The sequence below is a fragment of the Podarcis tiliguerta genome (assembly GCF_965153285.1).
Source record: "Podarcis tiliguerta genome assembly, chromosome: 5".
NCBI lineage: Eukaryota > Metazoa > Chordata > Lepidosauria > Squamata > Lacertidae > Podarcis > Podarcis tiliguerta.
The window spans coordinates 75,029,998-75,053,383 of record NC_139538.1 but is presented as its reverse complement, the minus strand read 5'-3'; the positions used below and the strand labels follow the sequence as shown (position 1 = coordinate 75,053,383).

The 23,386-nt window shown below is 40.2% G+C and overlaps 1 protein-coding gene across 1 annotated transcript in view; it reads right to left on the bottom strand.

Annotated features, from left to right (window-relative positions):
• BMPR1A (bone morphogenetic protein receptor type 1A) overlaps window positions 1-23,386 on the bottom strand; it is a 62,477-nt gene that overhangs the window by 22,387 nt on the left and 16,704 nt on the right. Inside the window, exon 2 of the mRNA XM_083440080.1 lies at window positions 9,175-9,295. The gene's annotated coding sequence lies outside the window, so the exon portion shown is untranslated. The remainder of the gene's footprint in view (window positions 1-9,174; window positions 9,296-23,386) is intronic.

Sequence of the window (23,386 nt, the reverse complement as noted above, 5' to 3'; positions counted from 1 at the left end):
CAGTGTCAAAATATAGCATTCACATGCCAAATATAGTCCAAGAACGTAGGAATGACTAAGAAACTTTGTGTGTGACCCCAAAATATTTTTGGGCACCATACATCATATACCCACAGATCCAGGACAGTGTCCTCAACAAGGTGGCATTGAATCACATCCAGCCCAAAGCTTTCCTTGGGTGCAAGACATTGTAAAATGTGTGAGCTCACACAAATCAGCACAAAAGACTGTCAAATATGGAGTCCCCACACCAGTAATAGTCAACATTACTGGACTTTCTCCTAGATGTGTGAGCATTTGACTTCTGATGGCCCAAAAACAACAGGGCTAAAAGGACCCAAGTATCCAAAATTAAGGTGATTATATATAAGGGATGAGTTTATCTAGGACCAAGTGTAAGAACCTAAGACAATGACCATGCCTTTAAGATTATTTTATTTTATTTTTTACTTTCTTTTCCCCCTTGAAGAATCAGAGATTGCAGGCAGGCAAGCAGGCAGGCAGAGCTGCAAATCCTGCTTTCATGACCCATATCCGGAGCCAGGTGGCAATTTTCCCTGGGGATCAACTGGCTGATGATCTGGTGTTTTTTCACCTTACCACATAACTTGTGGCACAGCTAACTTGCATAAACCACTAGGATTTAGTTACACTAAGCTTATGCTTCTAGAGTGGCAGACCTTGGTCATTTGTACTTCCTGTATGTAGCATGCTAACTTACTTGATTTTTACCTCACCCTATCAACAAGAGCTAACACAAATAAACCCCTTGCTTATCCTGGCCATTTAAAGCTTTTTTTTCTAATACATCCTGAAAGATACTCAGACATTTGAGTTCTCTGAGAGCCAGAGGAAAAAGTGTTTCAGAGTTGTTTCAATGCCATGTAATCATTGTAATAAAAATGAAAATGAAGTAATTAAAAGTGCAAAAAATGAGGCTATGTTCAACAAAGAAATACTTTGATTAGGAGAGTTTCTGGGTGTAATTTAAAGAACAAAATGAACTGGCTTAATGTTTTAGGATCAGCTATGTAAGATTTACATGCACTTGTTTAATATTAATAAAATGCATTACAGTTTGCCTATAACAGAGGACTGTGTATTTCAGAATATTTTAAAAGATTTTAAATTGCCATGTTCATTCATAACTGGAGTGGCCAATGTGATACCCCATGTGACACACAACAGTGTCCTATCCCTAGCTCACTACCCACTTTGTGATGAGGGTGGTTACCACACCACCACCCCTCTGAAGGTACTAGAACTTAAGAACAAAATTAGAAGAGTGATGCTCTTTTTCACTTCCTCTTTCAGCTCTATATGATTTTCAATTATCAAATCAGAATTTGAGTAACTGGAAAGTGGAGTAACTGAATGAGGAGGGAAAGCGGAGGGGGAAAATGAAGTAGAAATGAGTAATAGTAATAATAATAATAATAATAATAATAATAATAATAATAATAATAATTTATTCCCCAGCCACTCTGGGCAGCTTCCAACCAAATATTGAAAACAATACAGCATCAAACATTAAAAACTTCCCTAAACAGGGCCGCTTTCAGTTGTCTTTTAAAAGTAAAATAGTTGCTTATTGCCTTGACATATGCCGGGAGGGTGTTCCACCGGGCACTGTGCTACAAGCGTCAGGAGAGGGAAAAGGAAGAAAATCAAGAAAGAGAAAAAGAATGTGAGTGTAAGTGCGCATGCCAGATTCATTAGAATAGTCTGAACACTACGTACTTTTTTCATGGTTTCTTTCCCCACTCATCAAATTTTGACAAAGGAGCCACTGAAAACCATCACCAATTTGTGACAGCTGCATATTCCTGCACTGCAGGGGGTTAGACTAGATGATCCTAAGGGTCCCTTTCCAACTCTAAAATTCTGTGATCTATTCATATGTCACTTCTGTGTCTACAGACGTGTTCTGTGATTTGTTGGTGGGTTTACTGTCATCCAATGTATAAGTTGCTTAGACAGGGGGTTGTCATACCAGCACCGACAAAGGTGTTCCTTGGCATCCCCAAGGCAACCTGTCATCACTCAGCTGTTGCTGCCCACCAGCCACATGGAGTTAACACAGCTGGCACTCCTTTTGTCTCAAAGAGGATTTTTTTCCTTAGTGAGGAGGGTGGGTAGGAGGCAAGAACAAAGAAGATAGTGCTGTTCACTAAACATGGCTGCCTGGCAGCCATGCAGAGCTGGAGAGGCACTTCCTTTGCCCTGTGAAGGAGCTTTTCTCAGTGAAGTACAGTGGACACTTCGGTTGCGAACATGATCCATGCAGGTCACAATCCATGCGCCGAAACCCGGAAGTAACCTGTTCCGGTAGTTCCGGGTTTGGCACGGTGCGCAACCGGAAAATGCACAACCAGAAGCGTCTGTAACACGAGGTATGACTGTAGTCAGGGAAAAGGTGGCAGAGAGAACTTCCATTCGCTCAGCTTTGTTGCCCAGTGACAGATAACTTGTGAACTTGTTGACTAGAAGCTGCAAAAGCCCCTCACTTCATAAAATGCAATACAGTGGTACCTTGGGTTACAGACGCTTTAGGTTACAGACTCTACTAACCCAGAAATAGTACCTTGGGTTAAGAACTTGGCTTCAGGATGAGAACAGAAATTGTGTGGCGGCGGCGCAGCAGCAGCAGGAGGTCCCATTAGTTAAAGTGGCACCTCATGCTAAGAACAGTTTCAGGTTAAGAACGGACCACCAGAAGTTCTTAAACCAAGGTACCACTGTACATACTAAAAACTGAACACGTAAATAAAACCACCAAAATAATCTGCTACAGGTTCATATTTATTTATGATCCTTATACCTCACCTATGGAATTTAAACAGCCCTCCCTTTAAAGTATGGTGAATTGCCAACTGCCATTAATAAATGTTAGTATTATGTTGCAGAATGAGTTCTCCAGGTGCCCACTTTATTGCCCCTTCCTTGGGTAGAGAAATCATAGCGTTCAAAAAAGGATGTTAATTTGCTATACAATTGGTATTTCTTTTAAGAATTCATCATCTCGCTTTTACTACCTAGTATTAGCATACTGAAAAGATAATAAGCCAAGACGAAATGCTTGCTATCATTCTTCAGCAAGACATGCAAGCTGATAACTTTAGATTACAACATTCATTCCTTCAGGAATAGGTAAGCCACTTAAGTAGAACTCCAGCTGGATGGTATGCCTCATTTCTAACTGTATAGTGTGTGCAGATGAAGGTTTTGAAAGGTTGAGTATGAATAAATTAAATAAAACACTGCCAGAAGTTAAATATAAAGGCAATTAACAGAAATGGGCATTTTGCTGGTCAGTGATTTGTGTGATCAGATATTTTAACCATGTGAATCTAACAAAATCCTGTTCAAAGTCGGCATCTTCTCTTAAAATAAGCTTTTTGTAATATTTATAGTTTTATGTCAAAATCTTTTCAAGCTGAATTTGAGGTTTCAATTGCAGCCATACATTAAATAAAGCCAAAGCTAGGGTTTTAGTCTATGAGAACTGAAAAGCAGATTTCAGAAAACTCCTTTCTCTCATCCCCCTCATCTTAATTCTCTCTGTCTACGTAGTAAGGTTCCTTTCTTTGGTCATCTGCCAGTTCCATAAAATAACTTGGAGTAAAGCGCTCCCCTTTTCTTGGGCCCCTCCCCTTAAGCAGCCCTAGGCGCCCTGTCTCATATGCTTTTCAAGGCGTGCTAGACTACACAGCAGACTTTCTGGCTCCACTTCCATTGTTTGCATGGCTGCATTGCTCCTTATCCACAGACTGGATTAGCATAAGAATACTGTCTTCTCCTTCAGTAAGCAATCTCCCCCTCCTGCCATCCCCTACAGACAAAACAGTGAAGGACTTTATTTAAGGATAAAATGTTAAACGCCGTTGTTTTGCAGTTCAGTGTCGCTATATAAAATATTAAGTAATTCAGAAGAATGAGGCACACAAATTCTTGCATACCCACAGTGCAAGAAAACTTGGTGTTACAACTTTCAGCCTTCTTGGTATGCCAGCGACATTCCAGACAATTAAACAAAGAACTATCAGAATATTTAAGGGAAACAAATATTTTGAATTAGATAGGGCTGGGTTTTGGAGGGGGTGTTTGGGATGAAGAGGAGAGAAATCAATTGATTGTCAACACATTTTTAAGGGTGCAAGATATTAAAAACATAGGGCATGACCCCATGTGCTCTGGAGATTTTAATCTGTGGAACTGGCCTCTAAGATTCTGAATGGGGTAGATGTGACATATCTGCTGGGGGGGGGACCCCAGCTATAGTTATGGGAAAGTGTTTGAAGAGTGAAAGTGTAGAATGATAAGTTAGACCATACAATTTGTTAAATCATGTCATCTCCGGACTTACGCAGATGAACTTTGGGTCAGAAGATTTGCCCAACGCTTAGTATCATTCATTAACATTTGTGAATCTAACACTAAGAATGTAGAGGGGCAACACCAACATTTCAGATTCAATGCTCTTGGTTGCTTCACAATAGTTAAGTAATCAGAATCAGAGTGTGGAACTTCCTCCCTTCCTCTCTACCATTAGAGGGGGGTGGGGGAGTCCAAGGAAGTGGGAAAAGAAATACATGGAGCTCACTCTACTATTCTTGCATTACTAACTGCTAAGCTAAGAGTAGTATTACACAGAGCCCTAGCATTTATCAACACCAGGCTGTAACACACTTTTGTTTATAATTATGATCTAATTCACAGCAACTCTTTCTCATTTATGCACAAGGTAATTAACACACTCATTTTATAGAGTGAGAACTGAGGAACTGATGATTCTAAATTGTACAGGATGGTCAAAACACAACACAATTGTGAAGAGCTCCAAAAGGATTTCTAAAAGTTATGTGAATGTCAAAAAGCAATTCAATGTAAACAAGTATAAAAATGATGCAGGGGGAGACGACTTAATTTCGCATAGGATACATGGTCTTGATGTCTGAACCGGTGGTAACTAACAAGAGCAAAACCTTGGAGTTCGGAGAGAATAGCTTGATGAAGATACCAACCCAGTGTGTGTGGTAGCTGCAGAAAAGGCAGATGAGCCACTGGCTTGATGCAACAGGCTCTTCTTATATTTTTATGTTGCACATTTATTAAATGTCCTTATGTTTGGAGGTGCTATTTGCACCGCATATTCTGTTTCCAAAGGAGCAGATTTCCCCCGATTGGTGAAAAGAGGGTAGTATCTCCATTTGTCTGGTCAGGAAAGAGTACCCACAGCCAGAGTGAGCAAACTACAATGGTACCTCCAGTTACGAACTTAATCTGTTCCAGAGATTCGTTCGTAACCGGAAACCGTTCATAACATGAGGCATGCTTTTGCTAATGGCGCTTCCTGCTGCTGCTACCGCCACGCCGCTGGAACGCGACTTCCGCTCGCATCCCAGGGCAAAGTTCGCAACAAGGGGCATCTACTTCCGAGTTAGCGGAGCGCAAAACCTGAAGCATTCTTAAGGGGGACGGTACGTAACATGAGGTACCACTGTGCTGTGGAAGAACAGAGTCACACAGGAGTGTGAGTTAGCAACAGTGGCATTCATGGATCTTTCCCTGCTGAAGAATGGAGTATAGTGAGGCATGGGCATAGCTGGGGGGTGGCGCCAGCAGATGTCTTTTGGGGGATATTTCTACCAGTGATTTCCTCTCAAAAAGCTCAACAACTTTGGCTGATCCCCTTAAAAACTGCTTTGCCTGCCCCCCTAACGAGAAACCTAGCTACACCCATGCAATGAGGGCAAAAGGATTGGCAGAAACTACTTATTCAGTGAGTTAAGGACTACTGGAATGAAACTAATGGTCAAAGCAGATGCAACCTTTTAATGTGAGGTGAAAAATACTTTAAGACACATTCCAGAATGTGTGTTCAAACCATTCCCACTAAACGCAAATTGTTCTCTCTCTCCACTCTAACAGAAGTAGATGGAGGGGGACTCTGAACTGGCCCTTTCAGATGCAGTTATCTTAGGATCACCATTTAAACTGAAAAGATCTAAAGTCAATCCAACAATTCCCAACATCAGGTTTGTGCGCTGTTTTACCGCTGGAGTGCTTCATTATGAGAAGTCTGAAGGAAACAACACACAGGAAAAGCCAGGATCAGAAACCATGGATTGATTCTAACTTGTTCCAATAAACTAAACTCTAGAGTAACTGTAGTGACAACCATGGTTATTTTAACCTGAAAGCAGATTCTTCCAATCTCATTTTCATGCCTGAACTACAAAAGAGAGGGCAAACCCAAGGCTCAGGTCCAGATTCATTTATATAATACTGAAACTATGGGTTAAGCATGATGTTCAAACTCGGCCAACGAAACCTACAGTGGTACCTCTAGTTGCGGACTTAATCCGTTTTGGGGTGCCGTTTGCACCCCAAAAAGTCCACAACTAGAGAGCCTCTTCCGCGCATGTGTGAGGTGTGATCAGTCGCTTCTGCACATAGTGCGCAGGTTGCTTCTGTGCATACGCGGGCGGCGAACCCGGAAGTAAATACTTCTGGGTTTGCCACATTCGTAAGCTGAAAGTCCATAAGAAGAGCGGAACACAACACGAGGTATGACTGTATTTTGCACTGATTGGAATGCAATGAGTGCATTGTGAGCAACTGTCCTTAGGAACTATGGCCAAAGGAGTTTCAATAACAGAAATACCAGAGTTTTCAGTGTTGCCCACAAAGGGTATCAGAAAACTATTAGGCTGAGCAGAACAGTTGGCTGATAAGTAGAGGAAGTTGTGGAGCAACATTTAATTCAAGTTTGTAAGGACTCCTGTTTTGTCTCTCTTATCAAGTAAGTGGTTGATTTCAAGTTAGAGCAAGATAAACAGGCAACTATGTATTTTTAGGTATCATAAATGTGTTATGACTAAACAACTATGGACACATTCTTTCACAAAAATGTATTCCCTGAAGCTCAAAACAAGGTAGTTCTAAAAACAGTTTCAAAACAGACTCTAAAACCAATCTTAAAATTTCAGTAGATGAACAAAACAGAGTACAAAGATAATGTTCACACTTCAATAGCAACCGACTGGTATTTTCCCTTAGTTTTTTAAAGTGTTAAAATATGGTTGTTTCATGGTACCCCCCAATTCATGAAAATCAATGCTAAACAGTGTTGATATGGGGGGGGCGGCTTTTTATGAGGAATCCCAAAGTTTCTTAGAATAAAATTATAATGTGCTTGGGAAGGAAAGCAAGTGCTTCATTTCTGTGGAAGATGAGTGAAAATTTTAAAGGGACACAGATTTTAAGGAAATGTTGCTTGGGATCATTATATATTTTGCCATGTACACAATATTTACCTAAATTCCCCTATGATGCATTTTTATGAATCTTTTGTTATGTTTCTCCACAATTTCAGCATTTGCAACATAAAAGCACAATTTAAAACTGAATGTGAAATAAAACTAGATACTGGATCAAGAACTTCTCACAAAAGTAAGTACAATGAAAGCTATCTGAACAGAAACAAAATCATAATTTTAATTATTGAATTATCTCATTTTAATAGCAGGTGAAAATTACAATAATACCAAGCTAAATGTTTTACTAGAATGGGTTTATTCTACTTGACACTCACCATTATGTCCCAAATTTCAATATCATAGATTATTTTTTTCATATCTTTCCTTTAAGTTGCCCTGAATTTTTCCTGCTATTTGTTCCCTTGGACTTTAGTTACTATTACTTCATCAGTATCTTCAGCAAACTCCCTCTTATGCCTTATCCAGTGAGAGCATTCTGAAGGGGATAAATGTATCCAAGCCTATCTTTCAAACTAGAGAGTAAACAGGACCTTTCTCTTAAAAAACACTCACAAGTATAACTTTGCCAATAAGATTTCATCACCATTCATTTAAAACAGTGGTTCTCAGAGGGTGTGGTGCACCACACAAGTGTGGCAGGAGAGGCTGGAAAATGTGCCGCAAAGATTCAGGGACAATCAAAGAAACATTTTAGTGTAGTATAATGTAAAAATATTTTTCTATTTTCAAAATATGAATAACTAGCTTTTCAAAATGAGACTAGGAGCATCAAGTGATACTGCAAGCTCACACCTCTCATTGAGTTTGTATACACACTTAACATACATGTGTAAGAGGCTCATTTAGAATTATATTTTGGAAATGAGTCATGTTCTTATGTAGCTGCATTGTTTCACACTTTCTGGATGTCCCATGATCATGTTATGAAGTAGTTGTTTTCTATATGATAAATCAAGCACTGCTAGTAGTTGATTCTTCTTGTTTTGCAATGTACTTCTTATCAATAAAATAATGTGGTGTGGTGTGGTCCAGAGAAAAAAGTTTGAGAACCACTGCTTTAAACAATGACATACTAATGTCCATCTATCTGGGCCAGTTTCTGCTGAGACTCATTATTATGTGTCCAACCATGAACAAACTTCTGCATGTAATGATAGATCAGATATTGGACCAATTTTACCCCATTAACGGAACAGATATCAAAAACATCTGAACTGAGGTAGACTATTTTTAAATATCATGTGCTAAACCAGGCTTCCTTCACCTTGGCCCTCCAGATGTTTTGAGACTACAATTCTCATCATCCCTGACTACTGGTCCTGCTAGCTAGGGATCATGGGAGTTGTAGGCCAGAAACATCTGGAGGGCCGAGGCTGAGGAAGCCTGTGCTAAACTATTATTTTTCTGCCAAGGGTTAAGGCACCATCCCTTTTGATCTTCTCAGCCACTCTGACCAGTAGGATTGGTTGATAGTTGGCCTTGAAGTTTTACAAAGTGTCTGAAAAGGGATTTAATCAGCCTCTCCAACAAGGAGAGCCAACAGGCATTTTATATGATATTTTCAAATATGAAATACAATGGACGCTGATTGTCAATTATGTTTCAAGTGCCTGTAATGAAACTCATGCCCTCCTGCTACAGTGAGGACTAAAAAACCAGCACAGCAAGGAAGGCTGGTTCATGTTTTTTGTTTTGTTTTGTTTACTTGCAGCTTTGAATCTGACCAGGAGATATATTATAGACCCCCCTCCCCCAGAATTTTGCTAGCCACCTTGAACTTTTAAGATAGGCAGGATATTGGTGCTTTAAATAAAAGTTAACATTTCTAATCCAACAGCCCATACGAATGTTATATTTGAATTGAGCCCATTTTTGAATGGATGTTTGTTACCTTTTGCTGATGAGTGGGATGAAATGGTGCTGTAGAGCTGATATCCTGCAAACTTGTTTCATCTGTATTTCCACTTCATCAATTCCAAAATAAAATTGTAACAATGCATATTTCTTTAAAGCTGTAAGACAGGAAAAGAGTTGGAATTTAATTTCAAACAGGCTTTTTAAGAACTAGAAAGATGTGTATGTGTTTCATCCTACCAGCTATAGAGTATTTGTGCGCATAAATGTTAGTGTGCAAATAACACAAACTAACACTACACAGCCTCTCTGTACTGTGTAGCAAAGTACTTTGAAGGGGCTTTCAAAAGCAGTCTGTGATAACACCATGAATCCCACCAGGCATGCCTGAGTTGTTGGATATGCCTAAAGTAGTTATTTGGATGCTCGCCATCATCTGTAATGATGCACAACAACACAATTCTTCAAAGTGTTACATACATACAGGCTCAATTTTCATATTCAATTAACTGTATATAATTCAGGATGACAACCAACAGACTTCTATAGTCTTGGCATAGTCAAAAACAAAAACAATTGAAGTGGGGATATAAAACTTGGTGTAGTAACTATGTTAACTTAGGGAAGGACTGGAAGAATCTTAACCATCTGGTTGCTGAGGCTTCTAAAAACGCTATCACTCAGGAATTTAAATATTCTCTCAGTTTCCTATGTGATCTAGTGCCTTAAAGAACCTGTAATAGTTCCTAGCTTGGCCCTCAGTTTTAAATAAATTGTTGCCATAAATAAGATCTATTTTGACAATTCACTCCCCAAAATTGCATTCCCATCTCTTTTTAAAAAAAATAAAAAAGCAGTTCTATGGGGAAAGGCAAGTGATTAAAACGGTCAAAGCTGGCTTTAAGTTAAGAGGAGAAATCTTGCATTGTGAATACGTATTTTGGAAGGTGGGGTAGTATGCTGGCTCCTGGACTCTGTATAGCAGCTATATGGCTGATAGGGTGTGGGAGAAGTGGAAGAGGTTGAGAAGTAGGTTTGTATAACTACAGCAAGCCACTCCTGAAAAGTAGGATAATTATGCTGGGCTGAATCTTTAGAGGAACACTAAAGATGTTCTCCCCACCTTCTGTTATGCCATCAAGTTACGAGCGTATTTTGACACCAATTGATGGTTGCTCTTCACCTCCAGTGGGAATGCAACATGGACTGCAGCATGCTCCTACCAGCTGCCAGAAAGGCTGCATGACTATGCAATAAATTATGCTACTTCAATACTATTAAAAAACACTACAAACATAAAAATGATGCTGTTGCACATGATTGATATGTAGCTGGGCAAAAATAAGGGTTCTAAATCCTAAATCAGGAGTGGGACATATGGAGAACCACAGGTGCCCCATTAGTGCTTTAGGATTCTGAAGTCGATTTTTGTCCAACTACATTGTGTCAGCATGCAAAGTTCAAAATCTTGAAGGCCTGGCTACCTGTGGTCCTTCAGAGGCTGTTGGTCACCATCTCTTCTCAGCCCCCACCAATGTGGTCAATGGTCAGGTTGCTATGATTCTATTACGAGAACTGTAGTCCAAAAGCAATTGATGGGACACAGGTTCCCCAGTCCTGTGCTAAAGAAAGACTTCCACATTGTCCATAATGTTCTGGTTAAGCTGAACACAGCAAGCTAATGAGCCTGATTCAAGCTAATTCCAAAGGTTAACACGTGCAGTTCTGCCTTTGGCATGAGCAGACAATCAAGACCTCAGCCCTCAAAAAAATAAGTTTCAGGATTGCTACCTCAAAGCTTCATAATAACCTTTGTCATTACAAGAAGGTCATAATGCTTCTGCCTCCATGCACATTTGTAAGTATTCCTATCACTGGTTTAACAGGCCTTGGGAATCAATAATAAATTTGTGTAAAATGGAGCAACCCGAAACTAACTCAAATATCAGATAACACCAGTTCTTAAAGACTGCAGTCTTTGCTGAATAGACAGGCTGACATTAAACCTCTTTATCAAACACTCTTTTTATATTTGGAAAATTCTTGTTTTTTTCCACACACTATAGAATATAATTGTAAAGCCAAAACATAAAGTGTTTTTCCTACGCATTTGCTGAAATCTCATTAATCTTGTTAATGTCTGTTGGAACGCATATAAACCACTGAAAATAGGAGCATGGTTCTTGCTGTACTGACACCAACAGAATATCTGCTATATCATTTTTCTGACAAACCTACATGTCCTATTTGAGACCTTATTAAATTTCCCACAGCCACAATGTGTGCGAAAATAACATCCACAAACAAGCCCAAGGTTTAGAACAGATGGAATCCTGAGACGTTTTGTGGAAAACTGTGGGGCCAGTCAAAGCCCCACCCCACCCCAATGAGACTTCAGAAGTGATTCAATCCTTGATCAAACTCCCTCTCCTATTGCCACACCTTATAGCTAAAATCACTGACTTGATCACCTTCTGCAAGAAGAAAATGCAGGCTTGTGGGCAGGGCTGCTTCAGAAATGCAGACCCATAGGCTTTCATGGTTTTGACCAAACTGCGGGAGGCAGTAGAAGACAGGAGTGCCTGGCGTGCTCTGGTTCATGGGGTCACGAAGAGTCGGACACGACTAAACGACCAACAACAACAACATCAACAACAAGGCTTTCATGGAAGAGCGGCACAAACTTCAATGAGCTATAAGGAAGTTCAATGAACTTCACAACAGAACTGATGTAAAGCAGCCTGTGTTAGTTCAGAGGGCATATAACACACAGGAAAGTGAAGCTTCTTCCACTTGAGAAGTAATAGCAATCAAGATGGAGGAGCGCTCCAACAGTACCATGCCGCTTAATTTGTTAATAAGCAAGTTCAGTTCATCTATTCTTTCCTCCAAAATACAAAAAAGATTACCAATCCAAAATATTAAGAATTCCTCCCCATGTTTTAAAAATCTGCTTAAGACCTATTTCCATGATTGCATGATTTAGGCATGCAGAAAGAATCAAACCTCAATTCTACCTCTCCTGTATTAAGGGTAAACAAGGGAGAAAAATGCTTGCCTAGGAATTTCAATGCCTTAAGGCTGATCTTAGGAAGAGAAGCAACTACTTGTGTTGGCTTCATATAAGAAGCAGGTGCTATTGTAGTACTGCCAGGGGGGGAAATAGGGGAAGAAAGTTTTTCAAATGTGAATCAGTTGTGGAATATAAACTAGAGGCTAGATACTGCAACTGAATTGAACTGAACTGAACTGGCCACAATTATTCTCTTTCCCCAAATTATGGCAAGACATCTTGATCCCCACCATTTTTCCTGTGGTTATGTCTATGGATTACATATTCTGAGGGATGTTTCAGAAGCTGTTTACTAACTATACATGCCAATTTCATTACTTCTGTAATTTTTCCAAACACAGAAACTAAATACTTTACAATAGTGTGTGTACATCCCATCACAGGGCTACAGTGGTACCTCAGGTTAAAGACGCTTCAGATTACAGACGCTTCAGGTTACAGACTCCGCTAACCCAGAAATAGTACCTCGGGTTAAGAACTTTGCTTCAGGTTGAGAACAGAAATCGCACAATGGTGGTGGCGCGGCGGCGGCAGGAGGTCCCATTAGCTAAAGTGGTGCTTCAGGTTAAGAACAGTTTCAGGTTAAGAATGGACCTCCGGAACAAATTAAGTTCTTAACCCGAGGTACCACTGTACTTCACAAAAATACTGTAGCCAACGACTTTAAAAGACTATAGAGTTTTTGCAGGACCACAAGCAGTTACAGCAGTCTGTGACAATACTTTGCTAAAAACTGTGAGAGCCTTTTTTCCAACTCGCAACTTGAGAAAGAAATGGTCAGAGAAATCTCAGAAACACGCATTTCAATCTGGCTGAGACTTTTACACAGTGCTTCCTGTGTATATCCACACTTGGAGTATAATAAAAGCAGGCTTTTCAGTCACTACATCTTTAACTAGCAATAAACTGATCAGAGGTATCATTCTTTTTTTCACAGTTCTGTTGCATGCATACAACTAACTGCACGAGTTAAAAATAGAAATTCCATATTTTGCATGTCTGCAAACTAACATCACATCTTTGTGGAACTCAATGTACTAAATAGCCATGCAAAACATTATTTATTTATTTTAAAGGCAGGTATTACTAGCTATAATAATGATCAACCTAGTATAAACACAAAAAGTTGAGACAAATTTTTTAGCAATGTTCCATTAAAGTTAGACATATTTCTTACAAATGTATTCATGTAAGGCAACCTTTGATTTTTAAGTAGCTAACTGCATGGATAAAATTGTGCATTTGCTTATGTAGTCCCAAGATTAAAGGCAAGTGGTGCATCACACAAATAGTTTGAACTGGATTCCTCCTCCCCTCCCAACTAAACTGATTGAACCACCATCTGTGTGTTTCCAAATTCCAGGTGAATGGCAGACATCTTTCAATCACCAGCTCCTATAAACTTAGATTGATGTGCCTTTCCCACCCTTGCTTTCATAATCTGCCCCATATATATTAATCCTCATATGGTCACATCAATCTCATAAATGTGTCTGAAAAGGGAGAAGTCAAAGATGTGGCAGCTATTGGCATAATGGGAAACTTTAGCCTCTTGAGAAACAAAAATCATGATTTGCCATTGCTCTTATTTTGCTTTACATCATAAGCTGTGATCAAGACCAACTCTTTTTCTACCAATGTCCCTGATCAGCTATGGGAAACCAGCAATATTGTAATAAACGTAACCATCTGATCACCATGCTTGCCTCTCTGAATCAACCCCCCAAAATGTATGACCCTTGCTGATTAAGCTGTCGTCTCTCTCCTCCCACCCCACCCTCCTGCAGCCTCCTCTCCACCATTAAGAGGTATGTTCTTACAGGACGTGGCCAGGACAGGAGCATACTGTCCTGACTGCAATGAAAAATATTGAGGGAGTGAAGGAAGAGGTACAAGCCTTTCCTGCTTCATTTGATTACAACTGAGCTGAAGAGCTTTTTGAGCATAAAGAGAAAATACAGGTCAATGTGTAACTATTACTAGTGGTTCATTTCTTTATGTAAGAGTGCATGCAGCCTTGTGAGAGAAAGTCAACAAGCAATTTCCTCCATTCTTTCTATAACGGAACACAGAATTAAGAATAAAGTACCACCTCGTGCACACAGTTATCAACTAGTTAGGTTAGTTTTTGTTCACCCTGGAAAAAAAGTAAAGGGACCAAAACTTTCTTACGCGTATAAAAGTAACATTTGGCGAAGTAATAACTAAAAACACGACAACTGTGATTATATGATCAGCATAGTAGATGATATGGCAGCTGCACTTAAAAATTCCTGGAGAAAAGAAAAATTGTTTTCCCTTTCCAGGCCCCCTTTAAAGAAAATCTCTTTTGGTCTTTCCCCTGAGTGGGGGCAGGGCTAAAGACGACTGGCAACTGTGTATTCTAGCCAGCATGTCTCCAGCCTTCAAGTGTAGTGGTAGGCTCTGGAATGAAGAATGAGTAACTTGATCTTTTCCCTTCCCTTCTGCTTCACAGCAACATTTAGAAAGTAATTTAACCTCTTAAAATGGCATCTCAGCACTGGTTCATAGAGTTATTCTGCTGAAAGCGGGAAATATTAGGAGTTTTAAGCTTTTTTTCTTTTCTTTTTTTAAAGAAGAATTTTAGAAACATTTATTGAAGCATATCTATTGATGTATGTCTGTTTTCAGGAATTGAGGCATCTTAGTTTCACAATAAACTTATAGCACAATGCTGAAAATGTTTACTCAGAAATGTTATTGATTTCAGTGGAACTTGTTTACGATTAAAGTCTGTGATCCACAGCACTTGATAGTGTAGCTCATATCTTGAATTATCTGCAGTGCTCTCTACATGCGTTACTTTTTTGCTTAAGCTGAACAATTGTCATTAAAGTCACTTATATTCTGAAGATTTCCTCTGCTCTGCTTTCTAGGGAGGCTGCTGTCTTCTTTGATGCAATGGATATTCTACCAATTACAGGGGAATAACCAAGATGCAAACAGTAAAATGGATTTGTTATTGGTTATACTGTGTATATATAAATGGCACGCACCCAATACAAATAAGCAAACTGTGCAAATGATTCCTGGACATGGCTGCAATTACATAACAATTTCAATACCGCTCTTTACAGTCCATTAGTACATTAACCATTATAAGAGCCACAGCAAACTCCATTTAAGTTCTGTACAGATACTTGGTTCAGATATTATATGGTTTGGTTATTGGGCTATACCTCAGGTTTGTGTACTTTTATTCTCTCCCATCCAGGTTCAGGGTAACTACAGTGTGCTGTTAAATCTAATCAGTTTGCCTGCAAACCAGCATTACAAGCTCACTTCAAACAATGGTTTCTCATTTTGGTTTGAAAGTAAACAATGGCTCACAGTAACCACAGCTTGCCTCATTCAGACATAAAGGTAAATTATAGTTACCATGAACACAGAACTGAAAGGGGGAACTGGGAGTGCAAAAGGGGAGAAGAGAGCATCTTATTGTATGGTATGGTCAATGTGTCTCAAACAAATGTGAAGTGGAGAGTCACTTATGTTTGTTATACACCAGCTGGGTTCACATGTAACACTAAACTATGGTTCAGTGCTGTATATGTTAGCGGGAATTAACCCAAGCAAAGCTTACTCCTCCCATACAACAGGGAGCTCTTTGTCAGTGTTTACTTCCAGTTTCTCCTAATCTTGCCTTATCATGAACTAGAGAATCACAGAATCATAGAGTCGGGAGGGAGGGGAAACAAATCAGTTTCATAGCCCATGGTTTGAAGTCGGTTTGATTTGAAACCAATTATTTCATGATAAATTATGATCCCTAATTTGCTTACAATAACAAGTTGAGTGGGGCAAACATAAAAGTAAATACTGGCAAAGTCCTTCTCATTCCTGAACTTCAAGTTAAACCAAACCATAGTTTAGCATTATGTGCTAGTGAAGCAAATGTAAAGCACAGACAAATACAAAATTCATTTCAGTAACATGAGCTGTATCTTACATGTACATTTTATTGTTCATCCACGACTTCCTAAGTCCAGGAAGGCTGATTCACACTGTAACAGGCATGGGTGGGAAAACCTTACTCTGGCAATGTTCTGATGAGCCAGCATTTCTCTATAGGACAATAAGCTTTAAGGACAGGGATACAGAAATACTTATTACCCCCCCCCCCCAGTAAATCTCCTACTGTTGAACACTAAATTAACATGGAAGATATGTTAAACTGAAAAAATGTAGCATCAGAAGACTAATGTCAAAATTATTTGGCATCCTAATCAGCATTTGATTTTCACCAAAGAATGAAGCAATACAAAGCCCTAGCTATAGTCTCAGCTCACATTACCACTATGAAAAAGCAACAGTACAGCATCCTTTATGCACTTTCATAATGTCTCTGCTTTATTAGGCAAAATAGTCTCCATGCACTCATTCTGGCATCTTTGAAAATAAATTAAGAGAAAACAGATGCATTGGCAGAGATGCATGGAAAGCACTCAAACTTCAACCATGTCAGGGATCTATTGTGCTATAAATATAACAACATGCAACCTAAGGAGGCTTCTCTACTGATACACTTGTCTTTTCCATAGCAGCAGTAAGCAAATATGGATTAAACGCTTCATGAAAAAATGAGAATGCCCTTTGTTACTTCTGTAACACGGTCAATGACAACAGATTTAGCTGACAGAACCACAGCTATATAAAACAACACAATAGTAACCAGTACAGTAATAAAAATGTATTAAGCAAGCAGTAAGCTTCTCTAGTATAGCAACTAATAAAAGAGCGTATAATCGATCCCAAGCTAAGCTCCTTTAGTTATTCTGATTCTAACATGATTTAAGCTTCAGTGCTACAGTCCCTTATCTGGGAGTGCTTTGGGAGGCAGAGGTGGCCTCTGTTGCATGGATTTGTTACCCGCTTAAGTGAAATTTGGAGGGTCGCAATGAGAGAGGGGGCCCTCTCAGTGGTCACAACCATCCATAGGAACTATCTACGCCAGGATGCTTGCCTAAGGCATACATTACAATCCTTTTAACCAATGTGGACTTGCAACTGAGTACAGTACATGTGCATAGGATTGCATTGTTTAAACAGCTAAACTTGGTTTGATTGCACTCAAAGAAGGTTCATGCAGAGCAGCCCAATTCACATTACCAAGTGTAAAGAGTAGTTTAAACACTATGGACTGTATCCAATGCTACTACTCCATTTGTGCAATGTAACTTTCCCCTCCTCTCCCCCTGCACTTCAAAATTTGCTCCAGACCATTGTAGTACCTCTGATATAGATTTGAGGGTTGCATGGGCAGAGAAGATGGGAAGACCTTGTTGTGTGACTGGAGGTTGTTCATGCAGCATTGAATACATTCCTTAATTGGGAAACATTTTCTTTAAAAAGTGTGTTTTACTGCCTTTCCTTTCCTTTATATCTTTATCTGATCTGAGAAGGAAGTGAGGGTAGTTACCTCAGCTTGAACAACACATGAATCATGACCGAGCTGTATCTTGGGGTAGAGGAGATAATATGCACCTGCAAATGTCCTCCTTTTCTCCTATGACAGCCATACTTGGAATCCTTTGAAAGCAGGAATGGGTAAGACTGATTAAAACTACTATATAGGATAAAATGATCTAGAAGAATCTATCACTAACACTACTAAAATGAATCAATTTAAACCTAGGTCAAACAAACGTTTATTTCTTTATTACATCTATATCCCACTTTTCATCCAAGGAAGTCAAGATGTCATACAAAGTTTTCCCCCTCCTCATTTTATCCTCACAACAACCCTGCAGGGTAGGTTAGACTGAGAGACTGTAATTGGTCCAGGGTCACTCCATGAGCTTCATGACTGAGTGGAATTTCAAGCCATGGTCTCCCAGGTTATAGTCCAACACACTATTACTAGATCACACTGGCTCCCATGAGATATTTCAGGTATCTATTCTATAAACATGCCGATTGATTTTATAACCATGAATGAGGTCCATCATATCATGAGCAGATACCCACTCACAAAACAGGCCTTCATCTTTTCTTCCCCACTACAACTCCCCACAACTTCAAAATCTGCTCTTGAGTCTTGGGGGATCGTCTGGAGCAGATTTTGGGTGTGTGCAGGGAGCTGGATGAGAAAGAAGAGAAACCAGAAATCCAGTTGCACAAGTGCATTTCCATTGCTAAGTGGCTGGACATCATTCAGTACCACTCCATTGAAGCCCTTCTCACTCTCTCACAACAGACAGAGGTAGAGGTGGGATGTTTGTGCAGATTTTATTTCCCCTAATGTCCGAACACACTGTCAGCACACATATGTGAGCTTGGGCATGTGCAGGAGGAAGGTAAACAGAGTTCAGGTGGGCCCTCTCAGAATTCTTGATGAGCATGTGCTGCATATCACACTCACTTATTTACCACTCTATAAAACCATAGGTATCTGACAGCACACTTTAGAAGTAGACCATGCGCACTTACAGGAGCAAGGGCACTCAGGGTCCTTTACTTGAAGTCTCAGTCCCCAGAATTTTTCCAGAGCAATAGCTGGTAGTGAGCACCCACCCCTGCCTGGATGGGAAGTAGGTGCTCATGTCCGGGTTTCTATCTAAAACTCAATTGGCTGGTATAAAATTGGAGTATAATCACTACCCAGCAGTGTTAGAAACTGGGGTAGAAAAGCTAGGAGCCTGTGGGCACCAAAACAGAATGTCTAGTTGCCATGGGGGGGGGGGGTCAGCAACACTTTTTATTTATTATTTTGATAAGCACAAACTAATACACAATTCACATAAATGACACATTGTTAATATCACATTTTAGTAGAAATTATGTTTACAATTTTCAAAACACTCTACTCTTTATTGTTAAACTCCTTAACATATTGTCTATCCTTAACATATACTTCGAGGCTTCAAAGCACATGCATTTCAGTAATCCTTGAGTGTCAGCCAGGCACAAAAAAATGGTACCCAGCCTTTTTGAGGTGCTCACAAATGAAGAATCTTTAGTCTTTAGGCACGAATCTTTAGGCCTGGCACCGTGCTAATTTCGAACCCTGCCACCCAGATAGACACAGTAGATGACCCAATGAAACAGGATGGCAATGATACAACGGCTTTCTGTAAAGCTGATTCCTCTCATCCCTTTTTGCTCACTCATGTATAACATTTCAGCAATGTATTTTTAGATTATTTCTTTCACAGTTGTACCTCTCTGCAGGCCTCATGTGCAACATAGGCAAACCTACTCTCTGTTGGAATTCCTGCTCCGTGATTGCAGTCATGGGATTGTTGTCTTTCACATGACAGTGTATGTTTTAACTCCACAGTGTGGGAAGTGACGGAGACAGGATGTTTGTGTTACTGTGTTCCGTGAAGTGGGACTATTGTCCTTTGTTCTTTCTTTTTGCTGTCCGATGCTAGAGAGAGAGGGAGCCATGTTGATTAGCCAAAATACTGAGTTGCTGAGTTCTGTTACTCAAACTGCGAACACTCTGCAGATCCCTAAGTGTGTCAATGTCTGTTGGCATCGGTCACTGTGATGTTCGGGCAGAAGAAAGCTTTTGACGCTTCCAAACAATCGACCAGGAGGGAGAGAACATGCCAATCAGGCATGTGTCTCTACCAGGGTCCTACTCGAGTGTAGGACAAGCTCCTGACACTATCTACTGAGCCAGTATTTCCTTGATAAAAGTTATTTTACAGTGCAATCCTATGCCTAACTCAGAAGCAAAATCCATTGAACTGAATACTGAACAGTGCTTACTCCCAGTTAAGTGGTTATAGGACTCTAACTTTAATGTGGGGAAAAATCATGTTAGTGTTAAATTCCCCACTCCCATGCCATTCTTATACACTGCAAATACCAAGTAGATTTTAGCCTTCACAAATAAACACACACACACACACACACACACAAGCATTTCAGGAAGCACATTTGGATTTTAGAACAGAAGATAGACTGCAAGTCAAATCATATGAACAAAGAAGTTTTCTAGTATATCCTGGTACATTTGGTTAGATGTCAAATTCTCAAGCGAAGGCAAAGCACTATAGCAAAATAATTTTAATCTACAGTCTGATGTGCTAGAAACATCTCTCATAACAACCCAATTGATGGGGCACTCGCCTGGGTCACAGCAATGGCTGGAACTTGCTTTTTTTAATAAAAAAAATCAGTATAACATATTAACTAAAAGGATGCCCCTAATCAAACTGGACAGCAGGATTTTTTTTTATTTACAATGCTTATAAAAACCTCAGGTGCCAACCAACTTATTCAGAGGCATTCTCCCTTCTCTCAACCACAGGAGGAATGCCTTTACCAAGATTATGCCTACAAGGACAAATGTGTGCATCTCTAAAAATTAAGTAAACATGTTTCATGCTTCAGAAATAATGTTTTCCCCATACACAAATTTAACTGATTCATCAGTTATTTAATTCAAAACTGATATGAGTAATCCATTAGAAGTGGTTGAGGGGCTGTAATCCTAAAAATATTTAAAATTTTGAAATATTTGGCATGCCAGTATAGTATAGAGGTGTCCAGGCAAAAATGATTTTTCTTTCTCTGCTCGAATCTGTGGTCACTGCACTGGCAATGAGCGCCAGTCCCAGACCTAAGGTACTATAGCCATAGCTGCTGCTTAAACACCCAGCAGCTTCAGTGCACAACTGCCTTGCAAAATCATATTCATAATATGTGATTCAGGCCAGCTATGGTTCAGCTTTGCAGCTGCAACTCAGGAAGGAGCAAAAGGTATAACCTATTGCCCCCTCCCAATCAGCTGCCCCTGTTCTTTTTCCTTGAATTGTGGGGGCAGGGGGTGAGCAGAAAACAAAGCGACCCCTTTTTCTCTTGCTTGTCTGCTTCTGTCTCTACCTACTTTGCTCCTGAGCCACAGAGGCAGACAGGTACATGCAAGTGAGTGGGTGAGGAAGCAAAACCTGTCTCTCAGCTCTCACTTTCTCCTTTATTTCTTTGCTTCCTGCTTCTTTAATAGCACCCTGATTGTCAACTTTTAGCTCACTTTACTCAACTTAAACTTAAGTCACTTGGGAGTAGGGGTGATGTGATAGATTTATTTCTGTTTGGTAAACAAACCTTAATCAAAAGTATTCAATGTTCATTTTACATGCTGCATAAATATTAAATATTTTACAAAAAAACAGAAGCATTTAAATTTATCTGAGTGGGGGCAGTGATCAATAAAGCACACTTGGGTAGCAATTTGTTTGGAATTTGTTTTTATTAGGATATGTTAGTTAAAGTTTAAGAAAAAGTTAAGGTACTGAAATTGTATGTAGGCCTGTGTGCAAGTACTTCCTAGGGACAATCATCTGGAAAAAGTTAATTACAACATTACAACTAACAGCTATTTGATTCATTATGTTAATGATTAATTTTATGGGGAAAATGTATTTTTAGGAATGGAAAATATTGCACAGAAAAATATAACAGTGGAATTTTTTCCACTCGAAGTCACTGTGGGTGGGTGGAAAATAGGGCTAGGAATAAGATTTTTTTAAAGAGAATTTTATTATTTTCATTAAACATTACAAACAGCACACAGACTTATTTCAGTTACAAACCTGCACAAAGCAAAATAACTTCGGCCCAGTATACCTGAAGGAGTGTCTCCACCCCATCATTCAGGTCCTCCTCCGAGGGTTTTCTGGCAGTTTCCTCACTGCGAGAAGTGAAGCTAGAGGGAACCACGCAGAGGACCTTCTCAGCAGTGGCATCCTCCCTGTAGAACGCCCACCCATCAGCTGTTAAGGAAATGAACAACTATCTGACTTTTAGAAAAAATCTGAAGGCAGCCCTGTATCAGGAGGTCTTTAATGTTTGAGGTTTTACTATGTTTTTATATGTACCGTAAGCCACCCAGAGTGGCTGGGGAAACCCAGCCAGATGGGTGAGATATAAATATTATTTTATTTAATTAATTAATTAAATTAATTTCTTCTTCTTCTTCTTCTTCTTCTTCTACTACTACTACTACTACTGAAGCAAGTAAATGTAATATTACTCATGCATTTGGAGATTCATCCAGATCCGGCCCAATCACCTTCTAAATCCGGCCCACGCACGGTCCAGGAATCAGCGTGTTTTTACATGAGTAGAATGTGTCCTTTTATTTAAAATGCATCTCTGAGTTATTTGTGGGGCATAGGAATTCGTTCTTTTATTTTCTTTTTTCAAAATATAGTCTGCCGTCCACCCTCTAAGGTCTGAGGGACAGTGGACCGGCCCCCTGCTGAAAAAGTTTGCTGATCCCTGCTATAAAGCACAGAGGCTGGTCCCCCATCTTGTAGATTTGTCCCCTACCATAGGGATTTGCTGCAAATGAACATGCCTGAGGCAGCTACAACCATGTAAACAATGTACCCTACAGCAGCACAATGACAGCCTCCTTCTTAATGACTTGTTCTCCATATAGTACGTCACTAATTCTATAGACTCCCCTAGATTCCCAGGCCTGAAATTACTGATATTTAAAGCAAAGTGATCCAATATTGAGGTGAGCGGTGGCACACCTGGGGCCCAAACCAAACTCCACTCACTCCATGTCAAAAGGGTTGCTTTCAAGAAGAGGTTACAAATTTTCCTCAGTGCTGCCCTGGACAGTCCCAGAAAGAGATGGAGGGGAAGACTCAATCTGTACCCAGGGTGTCTTCCAGGAGCCCCTAATAAGGGGAATTAGTTGCTTAACCTGAAAGGCAACTGTCAGAGCTGGCTCCGGGTCCCAGCTCACCAAGGACCAACGCTAGCCGGTAGTACAGTATCAAAGTCTTTATTGAAGAATAGTCTCCATTTACAAGTCTCAGCGTCCCAGCTCTACGTCTGAGCTTTAGACCGGCGAAGCTCTATCTGGATCTCCGCCCCCTGTGCACCAGCTTAAAACTCTAATCTTACTCCACCTCCTCCTTCTCTCTCTCTTCCTCTGGGTCTTACTACCCCCCGGGGTCTCTTCCCTCCTGGACTCTTCTGACGCAGAGCTGGACCCCTCTGACTCCTCCCCCTCTCTTCGGCGTGCTTTAGGACCTGGCTCCCTACCCGGGCTGCCCACCTTGCCGCCCTCCTGTACATTTGAACTTGGCGCGCGCGCGCGTTTAACTTTCCTGATGACCGTTTCCTCGCTCCCTGACGAGGGTGTGGCCACTCCTGCCTCACGCTCTCCCTCTGCCTGCGCGCTCCC